We start from the raw sequence: 11518 nt of genomic DNA, 5'->3' as shown, positions 1-11518 counted from the left end.
TCTCATGAAGGAGTTAAGGTAGACCCTAGCAAAATTGAAGCCATTAAGGAATGGAAAATCCCCACATCCATAAAGCATCTACGAGGATTTCTTGGGTTGACAGGGTATTATCGTAAGTTCGTTAAGAATTATGGGAGAATAGCAGCACCTCTAACAACATTATTGAAGAAAGATTCATTTTCATGGACTCCGGAAGCAACAAAGGCCTTTAAACATCTTAAAGAGGCAATGTGCCAAGCACCAGTCTTAGCTACGCCGGACTCCACAAAAACCTTTATTGTGGAATGTGATGCTTCAGGAAATGGAATTGGTGCTGTTCTAATGCAAGATGAAAGACCCATTGCTTTTGAAAGTCGTCCAATCAAGGGAAAGTTTTTAAGCAAAGCTATTTATGAGAAGGAAATGTTGGCAATACTCCATGCACTTAAGAAATGGCGACCCTACCTAATGCGAAGACATTTCAAGGTAAAAACAGATCATGATAGCCTTAAATACTTTTTAGAACAAAGATTATCCTCTGAAGAGCAACAAAAGTGGGTCACAAAGATGTTGGGTTATGACTTTGAAATCATCTACAAAAAAGGGAAGCAAAATGTGGTGGCAGATGCACTCTCAAGAAAGGATGAGGATATGGAAGCATTGTTGTGTGCCATTTCTATTATCCAACCAGATTGGATAAACGAAGCAAAGGAGGAATGGAAGAATGACGAAGAAGTGTGAGCACTTATTCGAAAGCTACAACAAGATTCCAGTGCTTCTGATACATTTAGCTGGAAAAATGATTCGTTATGGTACAAAGATCGCTTATACCTCTGTAAGAATTCCCAGCTAAAACAAAAGATTCTTATGGAATTGCACACTTCTCCCTTAGGAGGGCACTCAGGATTTTTAAAAACTTACCACAGGGTTAAGAAGGAATTTTTTTGGGATGGCCTTAAATCAGATATTCAAAAGTTTGTGGCAGAATGTTTGGTTTGCCAACAAAATAAAGTTGAAACAATTAAGACACCAGGTCTATTACAACCTTTATCCATTCCAAACCAATGTTGGGAGGAGGTTTCAATGGATTTTATCACAGGTTTACCCAAGTCTGAGGGAAAGAGTGTCATCATGGTGGTAGTTGACAGACTTACCAAGTATGCACATTTTTGTGCATTATCACATCCATTTAAAGCCAGTACAGTTTCTACTGCATTTATGGAAACAGTTCAAAAGCTACATGGAAACCCAAAGATTATTGTAGGTGACAGAGATCCCATTTTCACTGGAAATTTTTGGACAGAATTATTTTCTTGTCTGGGTACTCAGTTAGCTCATAGCTCATCTTATCATCCTCAATCTGATGGGCAAACTGAGATAGTAAACAAATGTTTGGAAGGATATCTTCGTTGCTTTGTATCTGATAAACAGACACAATGGGTCAAATGGTTGCCTCTGGCTGAATGGTGGTATAACACTTCCTTCCATACAGCAACAAAAATGACCCCATTTATGGCACTTTATGGGTACCAACCACCATCAATCACATCATACTTAAAAGAAAATTCTAAGGTTCAAGCAGTGGAACATCACATCGAACATCAACAACAAGTCCTCCAACTCTTAAAGGATAACCTCGTGTTGGCACAAAATAGAATGAAACAACAGGCAGATCAACATCGCAGTGAAAGAAGTTTTGATGTAGGTGATTGGGTATTCCTACGACTACAACCATATAAGCAAATGTCCCTAAAGCAAGCTAAGAAGGATAATAAATTATCACCAAAGTATTATGGTCCGTACAAGGTGTTGGAAAAGATTGGTACTATGGCATACAAATTGGAGCTTCCTGCAGCTTCTCGATTGCACCTAGTTTTCCATGTTTCATGTTTAAAGAAGGTTATAGGCGACAAGCTCCCAGTTCAAACAATATTGCCAGAACTTGACGAGGAAGGAAAAATTATATTGGAACTGGAAGCAGTCACAGAAACAAGAACTCGACAGCTACGAAATCGATCAATTTCAGAGTATCTTATCAAGTGGAAGAACTTATCCGCTAAAGATTCCACATGGGAGGATGAGAATTTTATGCAGAAGTATCCAGAACTACTCAAGCGTTGAGGACAACACTTTTTTGAAGGAGAGGGGCATGTTGGGTCCCTATAATACTAGTGATTACCCCATTACTATTATAGTTATACCCCTTATTTATATTGTTGTGCCCCTATTACCCCCATATTATTATTTCTGTGCCCCATAGAATCCCTCTATTGTTATTTTTGTGGCTTTATATTATTATTGTTAGGTCGGTTGGATTATATTGTGACTCCTTAGACTCCTATATATAGAAAGGAGGTTTTGTCATTTGTATCATCCAAGAATTGTTCATTTATGTAATGTAAAGGAGGTTGCCCCCTCGAAGAGGCTGAATTCTAAGGCGTTGATCTATCTTTTCTATCTTTTCTTGAGCTGGTTTCATAACAGTAAATTTAATATAAATGATTTTTTTGTTCTATTAATTATAAACTCATAGAAGTAAAACAACATAAATACTTACAGATTCCAAAATTAAATTTTGATATTCCAACATATACTGACAACTGTTATTTAACCCAATGTCAATCAATTCTTCTGATGGCTCTTCTTTGTATATTAGCACCTATTTGAAGAAATTCAAAGATGGTTGTACTAAAACAACTTAAAATATTCCAAAATTAAACCTTGAGTTATTATAAGGAAATACTAACAATTACTCACAAACATTGAAAATTGACCTTTTTCTTCCTTCTCGTCCTATTTTATGTGTTGAATGAATTCCACATTGTTTTCTTTTCTGCAAGAAAATACTTGAAAATTAATATTTAATGCTAAATTATTTTTTTATATGTACAAATTCAATCTTGATGGCATACATTTGAAGCACGTTGTTGTCGAGATGGCTCCTTCGTTGATGTAATTATTTTCCATTTCTTTGACCATTTCCTTATACATTTGTTTGAACATTCCTACTAGCATGTTTCGTATATTAGCGTGTTGATCATTTGGGATTTTCATAATATTCCTGAAAAAAATAATAATAATAAACTATTTTTATAATTTTATATGAAAACTAAATATAACAACATCGATATTAATAAATAAATGGTTTGTATTAATATATACATATAATTCTAGAAAATCATTTTATAGAATTAAGAATATTACCTTTTGAATGATTATTTTTTGTTGTTGTATGTTTTTGTTAATGCAAGTCTAACATGTCTCATTGACCATTGCTCTGGAAACGCTTCCTATAGTTTAGATATAATTTTGTTCTTAGAATCATTGCATTGATTTTTGGGTTTGTAAGTGGAAAGTACATTTATAAATTTGTTCCACTAAATCCCTCATAGTTTTGTAAAAAAGAATCCCCCCATTCATTAACTTCCAGCGCCACTCCAGATGAGCCAAGGACCAATTTATCATCATTTACATGTTCCATAATTTTTATTTTGTTAGAACGACATTGATAATTTCCTCCGTTATTGCTCCTTGTAGAACATTAAACATATATGAATTAATAGATTGTTTGAAACATGTTATATAATATTCTTAAGTATATTATTAATGAAAAAAAAACCTCATATTGAATAATATTTTTTCATTCACATGATTCATCATTCTGTAATTTTTCTTTCAGGATTTTATGCTTTTCTACACTTAGATTAGAAATAGTCTTATAGACCTTCTTCATTTTGTGGCTTTGTATGACACACACCAACTAATACATATTAGTTAAACTTACATATAGTTCAAACGTATTAATTTTGTAAAGAATTTACAAAGAAATTGCCTTCTCTGTTTTTTTTATGTGATGTCATTGTGTCAATTAGTATTTTTGTTACTTGAGACCTTCTGATATATATTTTATCAATATACAACTTGTACAATTCAATATAGAAGTCATTAGATATATTTTACAAATAAATAAAATATTTTTTAGTAAAAAACAAAATGGTAACCGGTGTGTTTATTTGAATAAATGAACTAGTGCATTTATAAGATTAAATGTAGCATCATTTTAATTATTCAACACCGTCATGGAAAATTATTATTTTTTAAATAATTTTACATTTAGGACGGTGTGATTTGTAAGGCTAAAAGCACCACACTGATTTAACGGTGCTATTAGGAACAGACGCACTGATGTGTTATATTACACCGAGAGGAACGATGAACATATTGGATAGAATCAAAAGTGTTATAATATACCAGTGCTTTGAAATAATCAAGTAGCCCTAGTGCATTATAATATGGAGGGTGCACCACGCAACATATAGTCATTTAAAAAAAAGAAAGGTTAGGGCTAAAGGTGCAATTTGTAAGGCTAAACTCAACAGAATGATTTAACAATGCTATTAGGAATAGGCACCTCAGTGCATTATATTACACTGGGAGCAATGATGAAAATACTGGACAGAATCCAAAGTGTTATAATATATTGATGTGTTGTGTTACTTAGGTAGCCCCAGTGCATTATGTTACATAGGAGGCACCGCGAAACATATGGCCATTTATTAAGATTAGAGAGGGATTATGGTGCAATTTGTAAGGCTCAACACACCCCAATGATTTAATGGTGTTATTAGGAACAGGTGTGTCATTACGTTATATTATACTAGAAGTAACAATGAATAGACTAGACAAAATCGAAAGTGTTATAATTTACCGGTGCATTATATTATTCAGGTAGAACCCAAATGCATTATGTTACATATGGTGCATCGCGCAACATATAGTCATTTAAAAAAAAAACTGAGAGGACCGACAAGGTTTGGATCTAATTCAATAAGTGACTCCCCTACTTTATATGTCAAACACTCTATATATAGTAAGTACACAAACCCATTAAATCTAAAATGCCTAAATGTAAAAACCCTAATTGTGAAGAGGTAGAGAAAGTTAAACCCTAATGTAACATTTTGCAGGAAGAAGCAAGTGTTTAAAGTAATTGAATTTTTTTGTTTTTTGTTTTTGTTTTTTGTTTTGTTTTGTTTTGTTTTTTTTGTTTTGTTTTGTTTTTTTTGTTTTGTTTTTTTGTTTTTTTGTTTTTTGTTTTTTGTTTTTTGTTTTTTTTTTGTTTTTTGTTTTGTTTTGTTTTGTTTTTTTTTTTTTTTTTTTTTCTGAATTTTAATTAAATTTAAATATGAACAGAGATCATAAAATTTTACTAGTAAAATCTATAGTAATTTTTTTATTATACAACGTTTTTAATTGTTTTTCTGAATTGTGAATAAATCTAACAAAAATTGTAAAATATTTTAACAGTAAAATTTAATATTCTTGTTATCTAGGGTTTTGCATATCTAAAATATTCTCCAACTCTGATCTAATCTTCTATTGCAAACGATCGCTCTTTTAATTAAACCCTAACTGAAATTGTAAATTTTTTTATTAGTAAAATAAACAATAAATTTTAAAACTTACTATGCATGTTTTTGAGTGAATCACCATACCTTTTAGCTTATGATCTTTTGAATAGTTTTGTTGCTCCAAAGTATTATATTGTTGTTGCACAATGCTCCTAGTATATCTGTCTTGCAAATCACTCCCCTGAAATTGTGGGTAAAATAATAAAATGGTGAATAATTTTTTACTATTTAAAAGACTTTATGAAATTAGATTTCGAAAAATCAATCGCCGCTCGTTTTTTAAATAAATAAATATATCACGTTTTTTTATTTAATTTCTCTGCACATAGGTGTGTTCCATATTTAAGCACATTGATGTGTTTATATAAAAATGACATCAACATTTCCAAGGTGCCATATTTTTTCAATGCACCAACATGATTTATTTATTTTTATTCTTGAAAACCTTGAACAGTGGGATTTTTTTTTTTAACGCAACAATGTGGTATATATTTAAAAGAGCACCGAGACAGTGTAATTCATTTTTATTTTCTAAATTCGAGAAATATTTGGGTATTGGTGTTATTTTTTATTTAAACGTACTAGTGTGTTTTTATGTGAAATATCACTGATATGATAACTTATTTTTTATTTTTTCGAAATGTCAGAAATTACAGCAGGTATTATTAAACACACTGGTGTGCTTATTATTTAAATGACCCGTGTGGTTTATTCTAATTAGTGCACTGATGGGGTTTAAAATATATTTGAAATTTCATTTTCACATAAAATAGCATATTAATCTCAAATTATCCTTTAGGACGCATCCATATGAGTTACAGTAGTTCATAGTATACATTTTCTGCTTAAAGTCACCTCGTTCTTGAAAAATGATTTCAAAACTATATTGAAATTTAGATTGTGATTATATGGTTCTCAAGATTAATTTTAGATGTTCACACAAATTTTATTTCTAATTTTTATCAAAGAGGGAAAAAATCTCAATAATATCAAATGGTCAATTCTTCAAATTCTAGGGCATTCCATATTGCTAATCAAAGTCCTTCATGAAGTTATCCCTTTTCATCTCGAGCAAGTTTAGATTTTATTTATATTTTGATTATCTAATTGAATTTATTTTTTTAATCCATGTCAATTTGAATAAAAATGTACTCAAATTATTTTAAGATCTAGATTCATAATTGAGCTTAGATGTAGAAAATATTACTTCATATTATTTTCGAAAATGTCGGACTCTCTTATCAGGAGTAGCATATCGCAAGCAATTGATAGATGAAAATGGACAACCTCTTCACCTTGCAAATTGGAACATGCCATCTTCTAGCCACAATCTTGGATCAACGATGGTAATAATTGTTTGGTATACTAAAATTTCAACAAACGAATTGCATTTTCATGCTTACTAATATCATTAATATTGTACTAATGACGTTCAATAGTTTTTGAAATTAGGATTCTAGTGATGATGAGCGACCCACCTACCATCTTTCGGTGCACCCCACTACAATGTCAAATCGAGAGAATATTACATTAAGAGAAAGACTCAAAGAGGAAGCATACAAAGAATGGTTGAATCAACCACCTATTCAATTCCCACTATGTCCATATTCACCAATTAGGAATGACTATAGTAACAGTGGTTCTTGATCACAAGTTGGCAATGGAGGCAATCAACTAGAGGTTGGTATGGACGATTACTTATGGGATATGAATTCCATGGAGGCAATGTTGTTAGATGCATTCCAAAACTATGAGCTAGGGGATAATGCTCATATCACTGATACCTTATTCGAAAGCCTGAAATATGCTTCCACCACCCCTCTTTGAACCTGGTGCCAAGTCAACCTCTACTCAGTTAGGGACAACAATGTTGTTGTAAAATGTGAAAGCAAAGTTTGGCATGTCAAATGCATGTTTCTCAGCAAAATTGAGGTAATTGACTTTCATGATCGATCAAGTTCCTTAATTTTGTCACACAATCAAATTTAAAAATGGTGATTTTTATGAACATTAAATATTGACATTGTACAATTATATTCCCCACCAACTGCAGGATATTCAAAGATAAGTTTCTTTCGAGTGATAATGTCTTATTGGGAAGCTGCAAAGAGGAAATAAATTGTTGAAAATGTTGGGGGTTGAGTACATATCATATTATGCATGTCCAAATGATTGTATTATATATAGAGGATAATATGCAAACAAAGAGATATGTTTGAAATGTGGGCATGACATGTAGCGTAATTAAGAAAATGGGTAAAGCACATGGTCCTCCTCATACGATATTGAGGCACGTGCCTATAATCCCAAGGATTCAAATACTCTTTCCTTGCAAAGAATTAGGTACGTTGTAGGGATGGCATGCCTCACACATAAGTGATTCAAGAGTGATTCAAGATTTATGTGAATCCAAACATATTCAATAGCCATGAATCATATAGAGGATACATGGCCTGGAAAATTCAAGGATGAAGTACGAAGTCTATGATTCAGCATAGCCGTGGATGATGTCAAGCCATATTCCCTCCAAAACACCAATTATTATGTTTGGTATATGGTAATGATCAATAACAATATCCCCCCATGGTTTTCCATGAAGAATGAACATCTTATCTTAGCTCTCATAGTCCCTTGTAGGAGAAAAGTGAATAATATGGATGTCTACTTACAACCATTGGTAGATGAATTTAAAGAATTATGGGAAGGGATACATGTGTACGATGTATCAATACCCATCACAAAAGAGAGGAATTTTATGTTGTATGGCATATGTGCTTACACTATACATGATTATCCAATCTTAGCATATTTCTCTGGTAAATTACATTCTTATTGATTTATTTAATAACACTATTATTTCACATATTAATTTAATTTGTTACAATTCCTCGGATCTTCATGGTCGCTATCGTGTCGGCCTATATACAATAATTTCACAGGTCTTGTAACAAAAGGGTATTAAGGATGTAAATGTTGTAGACCTTCTCTGAAGGCTAGGTGGTCTGAACACCTAGGAAAGCCAGTGTATGACTACTCTAGGGTATTCCTCGCAGAAGAAAACCTTTATAGAAGAGAAACATCCACTTTCAATGGTAAATCAAAGAGAATCCAAATGCATGCAATAATGACACCAATTGGACGGCTTGGATCATATGATATAGAGAAGGATAAGGAGTTTTCATAAATATTCAATTTAAATGGGGAGTCTATGTTCGATGATCCAGATTTCTTAGACAGCTATGTTGAAAAATTTCCCATTGGGACAAAAAGGAAATATGTTTTTTCTAAGCTCCCATATTGGGAGCATATTAAGATTGCCCATTTACTATATCCCATTCATATATTTAAAAATGTTTCATCTTCTTTTAGGAGAGATATTATTTCTTCAGAAACTAAAAAGCAATATTGGCCAAGACAAGAAACTAGAGGATAGGTTGGCCCCTATTGTATGTGTCTTTCTATTATGCCAGTGATTACATCCAACAGGTTGATAACACACCAGGTGTGGTGATTGGGATGAAGATAGGGATGAAAAAAAAATAGAAGATGAGCTTCTCTAAATGAATGGAAAGAGGCTCATAATAAAGAATAAGTGAAAGCTTATCATTTGTCAAATTACTACACAATAACTATTCACATTAAACTTCATATTAATGCATATTTTGATCTCATACATACTATATATATATATATATATATCTCTGTGTGTGTGTGTGTGTTTGTATATATATATATATATATATATATATATATATATATATATATATATATATATATATATATATAGATATCTGTGTGTGTGTGTACATACATACATACATACATATACACACACACACACACACACACACACACATATATACATACATATATTGGTTTGGTTCAACAGGGAATTCATAAATTGAATCCATCAAACAAATGCATTCTTTACAATATGAAAGTGACACAAACGCGGGTCGCATTTTACAAAGAGAAGAGGAGGAAATGGGACATTGACAGGAAAGAAATCAAATGGTTGAATAGTAAAAGTGTGCCTTATCCTAATCATTTAAAATAAAATATGCGAATGGAATGCCCTATCAGTTAGGTTGTTGATCAAGTCAAAGAGAATACGGTGCATATGGTCATTACTTGCGTGTTGAAGAGGATGCGCTAAACATAGGGATTGGGTGTAACAACTCAGTAATTATAATCTCTTTCTGTACAGTTTTAACTTCATATTGCACCTTTGAATTGTAACATCCATATAAGTTTATATTTTTAATTATGTTGGGTTTATTAGACACATGACACTATGATTGTTTCACTTTTTTATAGGTGCATTTGTTCCTATCTATCTGGGCAAATGGACATCATTTTTGCATGGAGGATGTCGACGATAGATGCATGAAAAAAGACTGTGGAGTGGAAGTCGAGTATGACCAATCTAGTCGTGTTATCCACCACGATCAAAAATTAATGCAAGGGACATTAGTTTATGTTGGAAAGGTACAACAAATCATTAAAGTGGATGTCTCTTTATTCCAATGTGTTATTTTTAGGTGCTAGTGGTGGGACACCTTTGATCGGAATAATGTAATGGAAGATCACAATAGTGGGTTGATATCTATTAACTCTAGAAAGATGTGGCATGAAGCTAGGGTGCCTTATGTTTTCCTAAAACACTGAAACCATATGTTTTTTTACCCATATTTTTTAGATAGGGATTTGTGGTTCATATTAAGACATGACCCTAGATAAAAAAGCCATGTTTTTGAGAAAAACAATGTTATCATGCCAAGCATTGAGGAAGGTAATCAAGGTGACAACACTGGAGAGTGATATGTACTTGTGTTATTTCATCATTTATACTATTATTGTATGTTTTTGTTTTCATTATTTCGCTGAGTATTTCCAATTATTGTTTCTCCCTCTGTTGACATTTCTACTACATGATTGACATATAAAATACATCAGCCTCATACATCAAATACAATTTTTTTTTTTGAAATGAAAAATGTATTTATTAATACGGAAACATAACTTTAAATAAATAAATAAATAAACATTATCGGTGCACCAAAAAATACAGCCCTGCACTGGCTTTGGTGCTCTATAAAACACAACCGCATCATATGCAGTGCACACATACCTATGTCACATCGTTGTAAACCAAAAGGAGGTCTTGCACATGTATAAAATATGTATTACATCTTTTATGGACCATAAGAGAAACAAATGGGTTTACATGGATGCATGAGAGGTTTTATTTTTTTCCTCATGGGTAATAGAACAATTTTGACTTTTCTTTTCAATGGTAATTATAAATAAAATTTGAATTAATAAATATTTTATGGCTAAGAATTAAATGATAAATAATGTGATGGTGATTAAGAGGAATTTGTTTGACTTTCAAATAGACTTGGTGATGCATTTTTCTTTCCTATTTAGATTATGTAAAATAAATATATATTTTTATGTATTTATAAGTAAATTATTTAAAGTAGACATGTCTTTATAAGTTCGGTAATAATAAGTGATAAGGCTACATAATAAGGTGTTGTGTGTGATATATTATTAAAATCTATCCTGCCCAAAATGATCATTGAAGGTCACGATCCCAAGCCATATACATCATGTCATTGAAAGTCATAAGCCTAAGCCATATACATCATGTCGTCAATTTGAAGGACCTCAATTGTACGATATGGTAGTGGCATGAAAGACACACCTGTAAGTTTTCATGGTGTTTGGTGTGTGACTGATAAGACCCATGAAACCCTAATCTGATATCTTTTCTCTGTACCACTACCTTCTAATTTCACTCTTATTTTACCATTTGAACCAACAATGTTTAACAAAGTATAAACTTTTCACAGTTCCATTTCTAAAATCCATGGCACCATGGAAGTTTGTAGCAGGGACCTCTGAGATCCAGGTAAGACACTTAGAGTGTGTATTGTAGGACAACAATTAGCTCTAGCTTCCCATGGTTGGACCATATTGTATGGGTCTACCATTTTCTCTTGCTCCTGGTGTTGCTCCCTTTGTTGACATCTCTGCTACATGATTAACATATAAAATACATCAGCCTCATACATAAAATACATTTTTTTTTAATGAAAAAATTATTTCTCAATATGAAAACA

This window comes from Pinus tabuliformis, chromosome 5_2 (genome assembly GCF_031772625.1).
Source record: "Pinus tabuliformis cultivar Carrire ecotype Pingquan chromosome 5_2, CPIR1, whole genome shotgun sequence".
NCBI classification, from domain to species: Eukaryota; Viridiplantae; Streptophyta; class Pinopsida; order Pinales; family Pinaceae; genus Pinus; species Pinus tabuliformis.
Note: the sequence above shows the minus strand (reverse complement) of the source record.